The sequence below is a fragment of the Leopardus geoffroyi genome, chromosome C3 (assembly GCF_018350155.1).
Source record: "Leopardus geoffroyi isolate Oge1 chromosome C3, O.geoffroyi_Oge1_pat1.0, whole genome shotgun sequence".
NCBI lineage: Eukaryota > Metazoa > Chordata > Mammalia > Carnivora > Felidae > Leopardus > Leopardus geoffroyi.
In genome coordinates, this window is record NC_059338.1 from 8,753,704 (window position 1) to 8,768,833 (window position 15,130).

Genomic DNA, 15,130 nt, shown 5'->3' on the forward strand with positions numbered 1-15,130 from the left:
TACTTAAGATTCCCTCCTCCCCACGCCCTCTGCCATTTGCTAGAATCAGGTCTCTAGTCTGGCCTGTCCTCCTATTTGAAGGTGAGGAAAAAGACTATTTCGGAGATTTCACAAACAGGTTTAGTTATCTGTGCTCTGTATGGTCACTGGGTCACAAAGGTTGAGAAAGTGCCATGGCTTCCGTCCAGAGAAGTCCCACCCCACTGTCCTGTTGGTTCGGCACCCACTAATGATGCCCAGGCCTCCTGTTGTGTATCCGCCCTGCCTGCATGATGGTTATTAGTCGAGGCTCCTGAGCCAGACTCCAGGGTTCAAGTCCTACCTGTGCCCGTGCTAGCCGTGTGAACTTTCTAGAACTGATTCCTCTCTTAGTTCCGTTTCCTTCTCTACAGAATGGGAATAAGAAGTCCCCACCTTGCAGATACATGTGAAGATACATGCAGAGTATTTAGAACTATGCCCGACACATAGTAATTGCTCGAGAAATATAATATTATTCCCTTGGGTAGCACTGTCCTTGTCAGACCCTATGTCAGAAGCGATGGGATTCTGAAGTTCTTAGGCAACTCACCTGGAAAGAGGGCAATAGCTTTCCTTCTTCTTATCCTTCTCACCTGGAATCAGAAACCTGGCTTGGGGTTCACATGTGTACCCAGGGGCCCAGACAGACTGTATCCTGTCACAGAACTGTCTCCATGAAGGGACTCCCGAGGTCCCACAAGGGGGTGTGTGGCTCCTGCCATTTCTAACACACACATGGCTTGGGCTCCTTCTCCTCTCGGAGCGGAGCTCCCAACCCCTCAGCCAGGAGACCCCTTCCCTCAAAGTTCCACTGCATGTGGACCTCGGATTCTGTGGGAGCGTTTTCAAGCTTTTAACTCTTATCATGTACCTGGGATGTGATTGTTTGTGTCCATCTGGCAGGGTTGCCACACATGGGCTTGTGATGATGCCAGTGACTGCTTAACACACACCTGAAGGCTTCCAGCTGTACCATAACCTAGTGCAGACAGGGGAGTGAGGGGCCTAAGAGCAAGGACAGAGAGAAACTACTCTGGGTTGAACGGCCGCATTTATCTACGTGTCCTTGGCAGTGATTTCTTTGACTCCAAGTTCTCTCACCTTGTGAGGACCGAGTATGTCACCAGCCCAGCCCATCACCGCGGCCGGATGGACCTCCACCAGAAGTGACAGGAAGGCACACAAGCGTGGACGGATGCTCATCAGCCAAGTGACCATGAGAGTCAGGGGAGGGAGAGCCATGTGACAGGAGGCAGAGCTACAAGACCAAGGGGGACAATGTGGGGCCTCTGGGCCTTCCCCAGAGCAGGAGAAGGAGTCAGTGGCATCCTGGATGCAGGTTGGGTGGCTGTGGAAAGCCTCTGTTTCGTGGCTGGTACACGGACTTGCTGATTTTCAAAGCGAAGTGGCCAGGCTGTACTGGGGAGAAGTATTCAGGCTCAGGTAACTATCAGGAGCCAGAACGTGCTTCCTACTCAGAGCATTGCAGAGCTGTGCTCTCTGGCTCTGGGAGCAGACTGCGAAGGCCAAGTCCAGTTGGCTTGACTCAAGAGCCAGCCCGATGGACGATCTCCCTAGTTTGCATTGTGTGTGTGTGTGTGTGTGTGTGCGTGTGTGTGCGTGCAAGCGTGTTTACGTGCATGAATGTATGTGTGTGTGTGCACGTGGCTATCTGCCTAGGTGTACATGTGCACTAATAGGCATCAGTACACGTATTCCCGTGCTTACCACGTACACATGAGCCCACGTAAGTACCTTGACACTTAGAAAGGCGAGTTAAATGAACAGACGCTTGTGAGCCTGGCAGCTTTCCTTTTGTGCTGATGGGTCAGGGCCATTGTTTGGTACAATTAACCTGGGGCTCAGAGACTTGCAGATGGATCCTACAGGGTCTTATGGCTTGGATGCCTTCCAGCCCGTGGTGTGTGATGGGGTCGTGTTTCAAACCCTCATTCACACTAGACTGCCAACTTTCCTGATACCTTGTGCTCTGGAGGACACAGGCAGAGTGGAAGTATCAGACTGGAAAATTGCCCAGTGATCTGTTACAAACATATTGTCAACTGCTGGAGCCTCCAGTGCCTGTCCCTGCAGTGATGGGTGAATGCCATTCCCTTTGGCTCTTTGGAAGCCATGTCTACTCTGATTCATACTGCTGTGGAAAACATATCATGCCTCGAGTTGGAGGCATTCAAAGGCACGAGCGTGTTGGCTGAGCTTGAAGGAGAGTGTGGGGGAGGGCGAGGAGGGGATGTGCAGGCAACTAGGGTGTGGGGGGGGGGTGTGTCCCTCTCTGCCTCTACTGCGACCTCTGTCCTATACTTGTCCTAAAGCCCAGCATGTCTGGGTACCATATCCCATCTGATTTTTATTATCTAGCAGGTGGGGGAGGGCCCTAAAGGCCCCAATTTCAACATCAGCCACTTCAGGTTTACAAAACAAAGTTGCTGTAAACCTGGCATTCAAAGACTGGGCACAATAGGCAGCTGAATTCCTGATGTGATTTGAGGGTCCAAAAGGTCTCCTTGTCTATAATGATGCACCCTCTTCCTCTAGTATAAAGCCCCTTATGTCCTCCAGTGATTCAATTCTCATCCTAAGGAGATACGTGCATTTTTATTTAATTTAGAGTTTATTATTATCTGGCAGGATCAATTAACATATTAGCAGCCCTTCATTTCGTTAATGACACCATCACCACTCTTGGCCCCTTGGAGGAGACTTGAGAGAATGGGGCGGGGTGGGGGGGGGGGACGCATGATGAGTAAATTTGGATGAAAGGAATTAAAACTCAGAATACTGGATAGGGTGTGTGTGTTGGGGGTGTGTGTGACTGTGTGGGTTGCCCATTATGAAAAACATCTGAGCTGGAAGACAGAAAGCACAACTTTGCCCCCAAGAGCTCGTAGATGCTGAATGAGACCAAACATACATGTAATACAAGTTGGGCGATGGACCCTGAAAGGCAAAATATATTGATATAGGATCCAGTGATCCTGTTGAGTAGTGAGTATGGAAGAGAGGGATAGGGTTAGGTGGGGACGCCTCCCTGGGCTGACTTTGGAACTGGGTTCAATCAGCAGGACCATAAGGTCAGGGAGCAGGCAGAAAGTGCACTACACTTGAACAAGTCAGGGGTTAGGGGCACCAACCACCCAACGCAGTCTAAAATCCACATATAATTGTTTACTCCCCCCAAACTTAACTCCTAATAGCCTCCTGTTGACCAGAAGCCTTACTGATAACATCAACAGTTGAGTAACACATATTTCTTACGTTATATGTATTATATATATTGTGATCTTACAACAAAGTAAGCAGAGGAAAGAAAATATGAAGAAAATCATAAGGAAGAGAAAATACATTTACAATACTATACTGTGTTTATCGAAAAAAAATCCACTTATTCGTGGACGCGCGTGGTTCTAACCCAAGTTCTCCAAGGGGCAACTGTACTTTGAGAAGGTCCAGTGTCAGATATTTGGGATGGTAGGTGTTGATGAGAGGAAGAAATGAAGGCTGCCGGCCGCCTGTTCCCACTGGCCCAGAAAAGTGACGAGCGTAAAGTAAACAAATCATTGAAACGGACACAAATCAATTAGATGGTGACAAATAAAAATTTTAATAGCCGGGGACGAGGTGTTATTGAAAATGACTCGTCTGAGCTTGGCGCCTTTAGATTTACATTTAAATGTAATTAACACGGAATGGCGCTTACTGTTCTCATTCTGCCAGCGGATGGTGTTCGTTAGAGCGCTTTGGAGGTGCCAGGAAGCATTATCTTTAGAAAATATTCCATCCCTATTTTCATCCATTTGTAGTTTCACTCCCTTCATGACGTTGCATTAGGAGAGAGAGCGTGGCGGCTTCCTGGTGCAGTCACTCCCCGTGGCTCATTTCCCCCAGCTGAAATCGTCGAGCGCCCAAGACAAGGTAGCCATCACCCCCCCAACCGGTCCTCCAGGCGCACTGCGCCCTTGTCCTTCTTTCCCTCGCTGTTTGTTACTAGGGGGCTTTGATACCGAAAACTTGGTTGTAGATTGCCTGAGACTTTGGGGCAAGTGGCCGCTTCAGCTGCAGTGAAATAAAGCTGGCTCCTTAAATCCGCCCTGTGGTTTCCTACCTCCCGTACAGAATTGTTTGCAAAGACTGAACAATTAATGAAATTTTCTGAGCAATTATTATGCTCCACGTGTTTCATAGGCACGACTGTATTTTATCAAAAAGGGAAAAGCGATTGTTCCAGGGTTTTGTTGTCTAATGTGTGATAGTCCACTCCCAGATACCGGGGCCTTATGCAGTCATTGGATTGTTTCTTAACAGTTCTGGGAGTTGATAGAGCTCACTTGAGAGCCTTCTGCCGGCTTTGCTTAAGGGGCTGTGGTGTGGTGCTCTCAGATGCAATTGGGGATCGAGTCGCCTAGGCTCCTCTGGGACCATGGGATTGTTGGGCTGCTCTCCCCACGTGGTCTCAGGGCCTCACCTCTCCATGCGGCGTCCCCAGAAGGACGGACTTCTTGCATGACCACTCGGAGCCAGAATCCGCCAGGCCTTTTAATGCCCAGAACATCACTGTCAGTTTCCTTTTATTTATTCAGTCAGGTCAAGGGTGGGCAGAAGGTGAATGTGGGAGGGGGTTACACAGGGCATGAATATCAGGAGGCGTGGCTTATTGGGGGCCGGTTTTGGAGACCGGCTGCCACGTTTTCCATTTCACTTATGAGAACCCCGAGGTTCTGGCCGCTAAGTAACCTTCTCAAAGTCACAGAGCTAGTAAGGAGAACCCAGGCATCTTGACTTTGGGGTTGTATATTTCCATCCACGTTGTATTGACTTTTAAGAGTCATGAAAAATTCTTAAAATAGTGTTTGGCCTGTAGATCATACTTATGGAATCGAATTTTATTTCCTTTCCTCTCTTTCCCACATTGTTTTCTAAGAATTGTGCCGTATCAGTTACTCAAATACTTATCAAGGATCTATTGTGTGACGAGCGCTGTGCTATGGACATGGGGATAATGCCGCACACAAAGTAGACCTGTTAGCCATCATGGTGGGGGGTTTTGATATCTGTGTCATTAGCAAAAGGAGCTTGAGAAAAGCTCTTTCAAGTGAGGTCAGGCATTGGTGGGGCGGGGGGGGGGGTGCGGAATTGGGATTTGGCTATGGGCCTGATGGTGACCTCGTGTTAGGCAGTAGCAGGGTGTGGGGAGGGGGGAGGGAATCAGGATGGGAGAAACACTGCCTGCCTTCTTTGTACCGGCACCTGGTGGCTGCCACCCAGGCCTCCACTGTGTTATCTAAGCCTGACTTGCAGATCGGGGCACGCTAATTAGTATTACAAAGACCCCTGGTAAAGGAGGCATGTAGCAAACGACTTCCATTTTAGAACCTTTTTTTCATGTTTATTTTTGAGAAACTAGAGAGACAGAGCTTGCGTGGGGGAGGGGCAGAGAGAGAGGAAGACACAGAATCCGAAGCAGGCTCCGGGCTTCAAGCTGTCAGCACAGAGCCCGATGAGGGGTTTGAACCCACAAACCACGAGATCGTGATCAGAGCAGAAGTCAGACACATAACTGACCGACCCACCCAGGTGCCCCTGATTTCCATTTTTTTTAATGTGACTTTCACTTTTTGTGTGTTATACAAATAGTACCTGTTCATTGGAGGAAAAGTAGGAAAACAGATAAGGAAAGAAGGAAAGAAAGAAGGAAAGAAAGAAAGAAAGAAAGAAAGAAAGAGAGGGAGGAAGGAAGGGGAAAGAAAGAAAGAAAGAAAGAAAGAAAGAAAGAAAGAAAGAAAAGGGAAAGAAAGAAAGAAAGAAAGAAAGGGAGGAAGGAAGGGGAAAGAAAGAAAGAAAGAAAGAAAGAAAGAAAGAGAAAGAGGGAGGACGGAAGGAAGGGGAAAGAAAGAAAGGAAGAAAGAAAGAAAGAAAGAAAGGGAGGAGGAAGGAAGGGGAAAGAAAGAAAGAAAGAAAGAAAGAGGAAATAAAGAAAGAAAGAAAGAAAGAAAGAAAGAAAGAGGGAGAAAGGAAGGGGAAAGAAAGAAAGAAAGAAAGAAAGAGAAAGAGGGAGGAAGGAAGGAAGGAAGGGGAAAGAAAGAAAGAAAGAAAGAAAGGGAGGGAGGAAGGAAGGGGAAAGAAAGAAAGAAAGAAAGAAAGAAAGAAAGAAAGAAAGAAAGAAAAAGGAAATAAAGAAAGAAAGAAAGAAAGAAAGAAAGAAAGAAAGAAAGAGGGAGAAAGGAAGGGGAAAGAAAGAAAGAAAGAAAGAAAGAGAAAGAGGGAGGAAGGAAGGAAGGAAGGAAGGGGAAAGAAAGAAAAAAAGAAAGAAAGAAAGGGAGGAGGAAGGAAGGGGAAAGAAAGAAAGAAAGAAAGAAAGAAAGAAAGAAAGAGGGAGGAAGGAAGGGGAAAGAAAGAAAGAAAGAAGGAAAGAAAGAAAGAAAGGGAGGGAGGAAGGAAGGGGAAAGAAAGAAAGAAAGAAAGAAAGGGAGGGAGGAAGGAAGGGGAAAGAAAGAAAGGAAGAAAAAGAAAAGAAAGAAAGAAAGGAGGGAGGAAGGAAGGGGAAAGAAAGAAAGAAAGAAAGAAAGAAAGAAAGAGGGAGGGAGGAAGGAAGGAAGGAAGGGGAAAGAAAGAAAGAAAGAAAGAAAGAAAGAAAGAGGAGGAAGGAAGGGGAAAGAAAGAAAGAAAGAAAGGGAGGAAGGAAGGGGAAAGAAAGAAAGGAAGAAAGGGAGGAGGAAGGAAGGGGAAAGAAAAAGAAAGAAAAAGAAAGAAAGAAAGAAAGAAAGAAAGAAAGAAAGGGAGGGAGGAAGGAAGGGGAAAGAAAGAAAGGAAGAGAAAGAAAGAAAGAAAGAAGGAAAGAAAGAAAAAAAGAACAAAAGAAAGAAAAAGAAAGAAAGAAAGAAAGAAAGAAAGAGAAAAAATTCCCAGTATCTACTAACCCTAGATAGTAACTATTGACATTTTGCCATTTGATGCTCATTTTTCATAATCTGTAGAGAAGTCGAATCACTATCTTGTACATCCAAAATTAATGTTACATGTTGTGTCAACTGTGCTCAAATAAAAACTTTCTTGAAAAAAATCACATTTTTATTGAGTATGCTATGTGTTGAGAACATGTCAAATGCACATATTTGGAACTAGTCTTTTTATTTTATTTAGCAATGTGTCATGAACATCTTCCTATGCCAATAAATATGCCATCGATTATATTTGTTCATTGTATGCCAATGTGTGGTTATTGTGTAATATATTAACCAGTTACTTACTGTTGCACATCTGACTTCCCTGCAATTAGCATTCTTTAAAAAATTTTTTTTTTTTTTTACTGTTTATCTGTTTTTGAGAGAGACAGATTATGCGCAGGGGGAGGGTCAGAGAGAGAGGGAGACACAGAATCCGAAGCAGGCTCCAGGCTCCAAGCTGTCAGCACAGAGCCTGACGCGGGGCTCGAACCCACGAACCATGAGATCGTCACCTGAGCTGAAGTCCAACATTTAACTGACTGAGCCACCCAGGCGTCCCTATAGTTAGCATTCTTATAGCTAAATGGTGTGCATATTCTTAAACATTTCCTTAGTATACATTTCTCAAGGTGAAAATGCTGGACCAAAATATGTGCACATTTTTTGACATACTTTTTTTTTTTTTTTTCAAATTAGGAGAGATTATACCAATCAAATGGCCCAGCATCGAGTGTGTATACCCATGACCCTACTCCCTGACTAAAACTAGTTGTTATTTTGCTTTAATGAAAAAAAAAAAAAAAAATCACTGCTATTTTGATAAGTGAAACGTGGTATCTTGTGTTATTTTAGTTTGCAGTTATTTGATTAATATTGAGGTCTAATGCTTTTATACCTGTACCAATGAATTCATTGGATCCTTTCTTTATCAATTGTCTGTGTCTGTCCTCAATCTGTCTGGCTTCTATGAATGTACAGCTTTGTCCCCTGTCTCAGCCCCCATCCCGAGCCCCACTTTTGTGGCCAGATGGCTCTTGGTTCTTGTTTTTGAGTCTTTCTTCTAGGACCTGCCTACATTCCACTTCCTGTTGGACTGTTCCTCTGACTTACCTTCCCAGGGACTGCGCTTCTGCCCCTCATCCCAGTCTGCGGATTCAGTTCCTGCCACTTTCTTTCAAACCTCCCTGGTGCTGACAGTTCCTGCCAAGACCCATAACATTGTCTGCCTTCCGGCGCATCCTGCCCGTCAAGACCTGTCAATACCCCCCATCTCCAACCTATTCCTGTGGGTGGACCTCTGTAAAGCCGGCCTGTTGAAGGTCATGCCAGCCTCTTGCAAGACTCCCTCGCACCCCCACCAGGCAGATTCCATCCCTCCCCTTCTTGTGTGCCACCAACATCTGCTTGCTCCGGTGGCCGAGACCGCCACCAGGCATGGCCTTCTCTCTCCCCAACTGGGAATACACTGTCCCTTCACATCTGAACCGAGGAGGAGACAAAAGCTAGAAAAAACCGGCTGACCCCAACCGGCATCGCAAATAGGCTAAGGTACCACCAAGGCGCCACTGACCCCTGAGTCCAGCTTTCTGCCCACATGGTTGCTGAACCTGACCTCTGGATTTCGGGAGGCTCGTGAAGCCCTTACGAGCTCATGGATAAATGTGTGTTTATTTGCATGCACGTTGTCCGTGGGAGCTCTTTGTAAGATTCTCGAGGAGCTAGTGATCCACGAAACGTTTACAAAACCGGGACCCCGAGGATTTCACTGAGTAGCTAAGAACAAGTCACTGCTGTCACCCCCTTCCCTGTTACACTCTTGATAATCAGACCAGTGGGCACCATGCAGGATATATAACATAGAATCCTGCAGGAGAATCGTTCCCGATGAAAAATGTCCTTAAATTCGGTTTTTTAGGTTACCTGAACAGGTTTAGTTTCCTTGACAGAGGCCCCTGTCCCAGGTTCTAGGAAGACCCCAAGTCTTTGAGCCTGACATCATCAGCAATCACATGATAATCAGTGAGCGTCCTGAGATAAAAGCATGGGCCACTCATCACTCTCTCTGCCCTGGTGCCAGCGGCATTCTTGGGCCGGTGTTGGGGGGCTTCTAGAGGCAATGCTTGCAAAGAGAGACAGCAGCCGCGTGTCTGATCTGGGTGGCCATGTCGGCACTCTCATGGGGAGACCTAGAAACCACGGGTGCCGGTGAGACAGAGGAGGAGGGTGTTTGGAAAAGGGTAGAGTCAGGGCACACAGGATGGGAGCATAGCTGGGGTGGCTTAAATCCCACTGGCTGAACTCTCCCACGGCACGTGTATCTCTTAAGCTGATCTTAATGGATCTGAATGAGAAAAGCTGTGTCTGGGGCCTAGCTCTGCACCCACAGACTGTGTGACATCAGAAAAGTCCCTTTCGCTCTTCAAGGAGAGGCTTTTTAAAATTTTTTTAATGTTTATTTACTTTTGAGAGAGGGACAGAGAGCATGAGCAGGGGAGGGGCAGAGAGAGAGGGAGACACAGGACCCGAAGCAGGCTCCAGGCTCCGAGCTGTCAGCACAGAGCCCGACGTGGGGCTCGAACGCACACAACGCGAGATCATGACCCGAGCTGAAGTTGGACGCTCAACCGACCGAGCCCCCCGGGTTCTCCTAGACAAAGACTTTAAAACAACTGTCTTAAATAGGCACAAAGAACTAGCCAGCTGCTCAGAGTAGCTGAGTGGGGTACCATTCCACTCCTCCACTTCTAAGTTTTCAGGGGCACCTCCTGCTCTGGTGGGTGGGTGGTGCCTACCCCCCAGTCCAACACTGCCTGACACTGGGTGGGTGGATCTGTAGAAAGCTGGGGTTTCAGTATTAACAAGCCCACTAGCTTGAAGCCGTATGCCAACCTCAATTGTAGCCACTTAGGAAATAAAGGTAATCTGTTCATCTCCCTTCCACCGGACTCATTTGTCTTATTTCTAAATTGGCTGAGAACTCAGGCAGGGGAGAGCGGTTCTGTTCACTGGGTCCCTCAATCCCCAGTAGAAGAACAGGGTTGGACAAAAGATGAGGCCAGATGAAGGAACATGCCTGGAATGCCAGACTTCTTGAGGCCAATAGCTCTTAATCTTGTTGGGGCTCACAAAGGTATTTGAGGGTCTGATAACAGTTGTGAAAATTCTTCCCGGTTAAAGGTTAATCATCAAAATGATCTAGTTGTCTTTTAAAGATTTATTTATTTTTGAGAGAGAGAGAGAGAGAGAGAGAGAGAGAGAGCACAAGTGGAAGAGGGACAGAGAGAGAGAGAGAGAGAGAATCCCGAGCAGGTTCTGGACTATCAGCCCCGATGTGGGGCTCCAACCCGCAAACCGTGAGATCGTGACCTGCGCTGAAGTCAGATGCCTAACCAACTGACCCACCCAGGCACCCTCTTATTTTTTTTAAGCCTCTTTATTTTCAAAGAGAGAACAAGCAGTAGAGGAACAGAGAGAGAGGTAGAGAGAAAGAGAATCTCAAACAGGCTTCACATTGCCAGCACAGACCCTGATGCAGGGCTCAAACTCACGAACCATGAGATCATGACCCGAGCTAAAACCAAAAGTCAGGAGCTTAACCGACTGAGCCACCCAGGTGCCCCTGGTATTTTTTTTTTCTAATACAGATCCCCTAATCCCATCCAAGATATCCTGCTGCAGATTCTTCAATGGTGAAATCCAAGTTTTTGGTATGGGTAAAATCTCCTGCAAATAATACTGATGTTCAATCAGAATTATGTTCTATTTCAGGGTGTTCAGAGATCTCCTGAAGCCTATCCAGGGGGCAGTCTCTCCCAGTACTAAGAACCCTAACTTCAGGCAACAGGAGCGATTGTACTCCGGACCAGAAAGAGCCACAGTGCACATCAGTGATGTGGTCTTGACACTGATGTTGGCACTTTGTATCAGTAAGCAAGTGGAGTCCCGGAAGACTTACGGGACTAAAGGAGGAATTTTGTTTGTAGAATCCATGGCAGAGATTTCCAGGCCTCCAGGACCCTGATGGAAAGAGGCTAACGACCCCTGCACTGGAGAACATCGGGAGACACCAGGATTCTGCTGTTTGCGATTTGTGTCTGCTTCTCGTCAGCATCGTCTCCGAGACGTGGTCCTCATGTCCGGACGATGAATTAAGCACACGTGGGGGATGCTTCCTCCTCAGTATTCCTTCTGCCTTTGCATTCATTAAAAACAAAAATGACCCTACCAAACAGCAGCTGCTCCTCCTTGCTCAACCTAAAGCACATAATGCCAGCAGTTTTGGAAACGGCAACAGGCTGGTCTGCGTAGAAATCTCCAGAGCATTGTAGGCTAATACGTTAAAATTAAAGAGAAACAGAAGCCATCACTACAAATTGCAACATTATTGTTCAAGCCAAGATCGTCCTAATTATAAACTAGCATTTTTATAGATGTCACAGGGGCTGTTTTAGTGCCGCTTTGCTGATGCTAAAAAGATAGTGTGGAAATGTGATCAGGGACTCTCATACTACTGCCTAACTGGAGGGAAAAAAAAGTTAATTAGGCTCTTTTTGGCATATTAGTGAAGACAGGCTTATTAGACACATTTACAAGCTAATGATATGCCTATACTCTGCTCTCACAAAAATGCATTTCAATAAACTGATTTACAGTTCAGCCATTTTCCTCTCTTTAACCAGTACAATCACAATTACATTACCCACATTTAATTGGCATGGAATCTGAGCATTTCCAGGGACTGTTCTATGGAATGGGGGTCTCCACTCATCCTGCCTCCCCCAACCTGTCTTGGACCGGTCGCTTCCACCCTGTTTGTCCTTCACCCCCTAGGTTGAAGAGCCTTGACTTGACTAAAGACCTTGGGGTCACAGTGGTGGATTTCAGAGCTATCACTAAGGAAAAGGGGGTGTATGTCGGTAGAGGGGCAGGTGGGAGGCAGTCGCCGGTGGCCTGGGTAGCCGGGGCCCCGCTCCTTCCCAGGCTTCCTGGGGAGTAAAGCAAGTGCTAGAGGAAAGGGACATTTCCCTCTCCAGCTCAGAAATCAAGGACATTGCCAGTGGGCCTAACTCATGCTTGTCTGTGCAGGATAACCCTGTTCTCCACCGAGGCCAACCTTGCACACTACCTTTCATGATCCTTCTAACAAACAGAGACACGGGAGCCCATTATCACTGGAGACCTGGCTCTCTCACAGGAGGCTACTAACCTTGGTGTCCACGTCAGTAAAATGGGGGTTCTAAACGTTCCTACCTCAAAGTGTATTTGAGAAGATTAACTGAGGTACCACTTATAAAGTGCCTGGCAAAGTGCCTGCTTGTAGTAAATGCTCAATAAATATTACCTATTCTCATTATTGTCATATTATCATTATCGCTATTACTGAGCTCCTGTGTTTAAAAGCAGCCGATGAGTTTCTATTTCCTACTGGAGCAAATCTGACTTGCTTAACAAGGCCCTTAAAGTTCTGCAGATTCTGATTCTAATTTCTCTTTCCAGCCTCCTCACCTTTCTCCTACAACACAGTGTTCTAACCACACAGAACTGCTGACCTTCTGCAGCATTGCTTTGTCCTCTGTTCGTGCCATGCCCTCCACCTGCATGGCTCTGCCCTGTTGCCCAACCACCTTCACCAGCTGGTCTTCCAGAAGAGAGCCTCCCCCCCACAACCCTGCCCTCCTCCAGAGCTTAGTTCGAAGCACCCTTCTGGGCTGTCTCCCAGGCAAGGTCATAGCCCCCACCCAGACTGCACCACACCTCTTCTGGGTATCATTTACTTCATAGTATGGGAGTTTCTTGTTTGCCACGCCATTTCCCCCGTCAGAAGATGGACTCTTCAAGGACAGACACCACGACCAATTCCGGTTTTTATACCCAGCATCTGATGCAGTGCTAAGCACAGCCAGGTAATATATGAACGCTCTGAATCCAATGGGATCAAGTTGGGTTCAACTAATTTGAACCAGAGTTCCAGCTAGATTGGGTGCCATCTAAGCCTCCTAGTCCACAAGCCCGTGATTTTAGAAAATACTGGATTCAACTCCCTTATCCGAGCTTCACTTTTTTGTCTATACGATGTGAATGGAAATTCCTAGGTCACAGGGCTATTGGAAGACATAGTGGGTCAGTTTATGTGAACAGATTGAAAACTCCAAGGGCCACACAGATGGTCAGAAGCACCATTTCCTTGCTTTCCCTGGTGCTTCTGGAAGACGGCAGGATAACAGAAAAACACGTTGTCGGTGTAGCTTGACCTGTATTTGTTGTTGATGTTTTTCCCCATTTCAGTTCCCAGAGTAAAAGTGAGCTTAGTATCCTTCCTTCCCCAGGGAAAGGGGAGCATTTCTTGGTGCCCATTAGACAGGATGAACCTGGGATGCTTGGAGGTCAGTCTCTGTACCTGTAGCCTTCATGCTCAGATTCCAATCTCCGTTCTTGCAAGAGAAGGAACCTGGGAAGCACCCTTTCTCCTCCTCTTTCCCCAGCCCCCTCCATAATAACAAAGCCCAGGCCCTCTTTCTATGCCGATAATCATCATCAAAGACGTCATTCATGTTTAGTGCTTGGAAATGACTTTGCATGCCGGTGACTAACAACATTACGAACAGTTATTTCCTTAGAACGTTACTGTTTTACCATTAAGGCAAATGTCCCTTTTGTAAGGTAATAGATGTGGCTCTGCTCATCCTCAGCCCTTCTCTGAGATCAAGTTACTCAAGAGCAGTGACCTGCAAACACTTTCCCAAAGTGTTTCCCGAATCACTTTGTTCCAAACAGGACCCCTCCTATCTGAGGCATCTTTTGAAGAAAAAAAAGGATTCACTCAACAAATAGGAGGATAGGGGGGAAGGTCCATTCAGTCCAGAACAGTCGATGTGGATCCCCGGGTTCTACCATATACATGAAACTGTTCTGTATCACCCAGAGGTGCAGCCAGGGTGGCCTTCCTTAGAAGCATCCCTGTTCTGCCCCTGCTGAGCTCAAACAGACAGACCCCCAACTGTGGGAATGAGAGAGGTAAGACACATTTCCTGCTCTCCAGACCACCGTACCATCACAGCCTACAACTGCACCAGACGTCCACCCTCTGCGGGAACACAGCCGCCATAAGGGGTCAGGGGTACCACAGAGCGGAAGATGCTGCATTGAAGAGGTCACGAAGTCAGCTTGACTTACAGGACACACCTGAGTGTCCACCATGATGGGTGTCCCACTCTTTTCTGAGGTGACAACGATTGACAAATTCACAAAATATCCCTACGTGTGTTTGTCTGGATGTGCCTGACAACACGATCGTGCTTCTATGGCATGCCAGTGTGTTCAGATCAGAGGGAACAGGACTGTGTGACACTGGAGGGTAGTGACCCTTTTTCAGTCATCGGCTTTGTGAGTTTGGACCTCGACTCTGGTACTTGTCGCCAGTAGACAACCTTGAACAGACCCTTCGACCTCACAAGCTTTGTCTTTCTCACCTGCAACATCGGGATGGAATTGGCCCCTCACTGTGCTGTCCTGGGGACTGGATAAACTAAGGTAAATGAGACACGGAATACAGTGACTGGGGTCTAGCAGGAGCCTGGGTCATAGTTGTGGTCATTGTGGTCATTAGAAGTGGTGCTGCTAGAGGGAGCAGTATTTTGGCCGTGGCCTGGCACCCAGTGCAATGAACACAGAGGACGTTCAGTGAATTAAATTTAAGACCAAACAAATAAAGAGAGGAGTGACTCTAGGATTGCGTTTCACATTTCAGTAACGGTTACTGAGGGAGAGAGTATCCCTAATTGAACCAGAAACCACTGTGCAGATATGTTACCTTAAGCACTTAGTTACATATCGACGATAGCCAGCTTCTGGAAAGAGCCCAAAAGTCCATCAGCTGACAAGTGGATGAAGAAGACATGGTATATATACGATGGAATATTACTTGGCCATCAAAAAGAATGAAATCTTGCCATTTGCAACAACATGGAAGGAGCTGGAGAGTATCATGCTCAGCAACGTAAGTTCGTCAGAGAAAGGTAAACATCACATAGTTTCATTCATATGTGGAATTTAAGAAACAAAAAGGATAGGGGAAGGGAAGGGAAAATAAGATAGAAAGAGAGAGGGAGACAAACCATAAGAGAGTCTTAAATACAGAGAAAAACTGA

At 46.8% G+C, this 15,130-nt stretch overlaps 1 long non-coding RNA gene across 1 annotated transcript in view; it reads left to right on the forward strand.

Annotated features, from left to right (window-relative positions):
- The window catches only part of LOC123586342, a 45,921-nt gene extending 34,282 nt beyond the window's left edge, over positions 1-11,639 (forward strand). Inside the window, exon 3 of the long non-coding RNA XR_006706755.1 lies at positions 10,752-11,639. This is a non-coding gene — a long non-coding RNA (uncharacterized LOC123586342). The remainder of the gene's footprint in view (positions 1-10,751) is intronic.
- Positions 11,640-15,130: the final 3,491 nt, after the last annotated feature.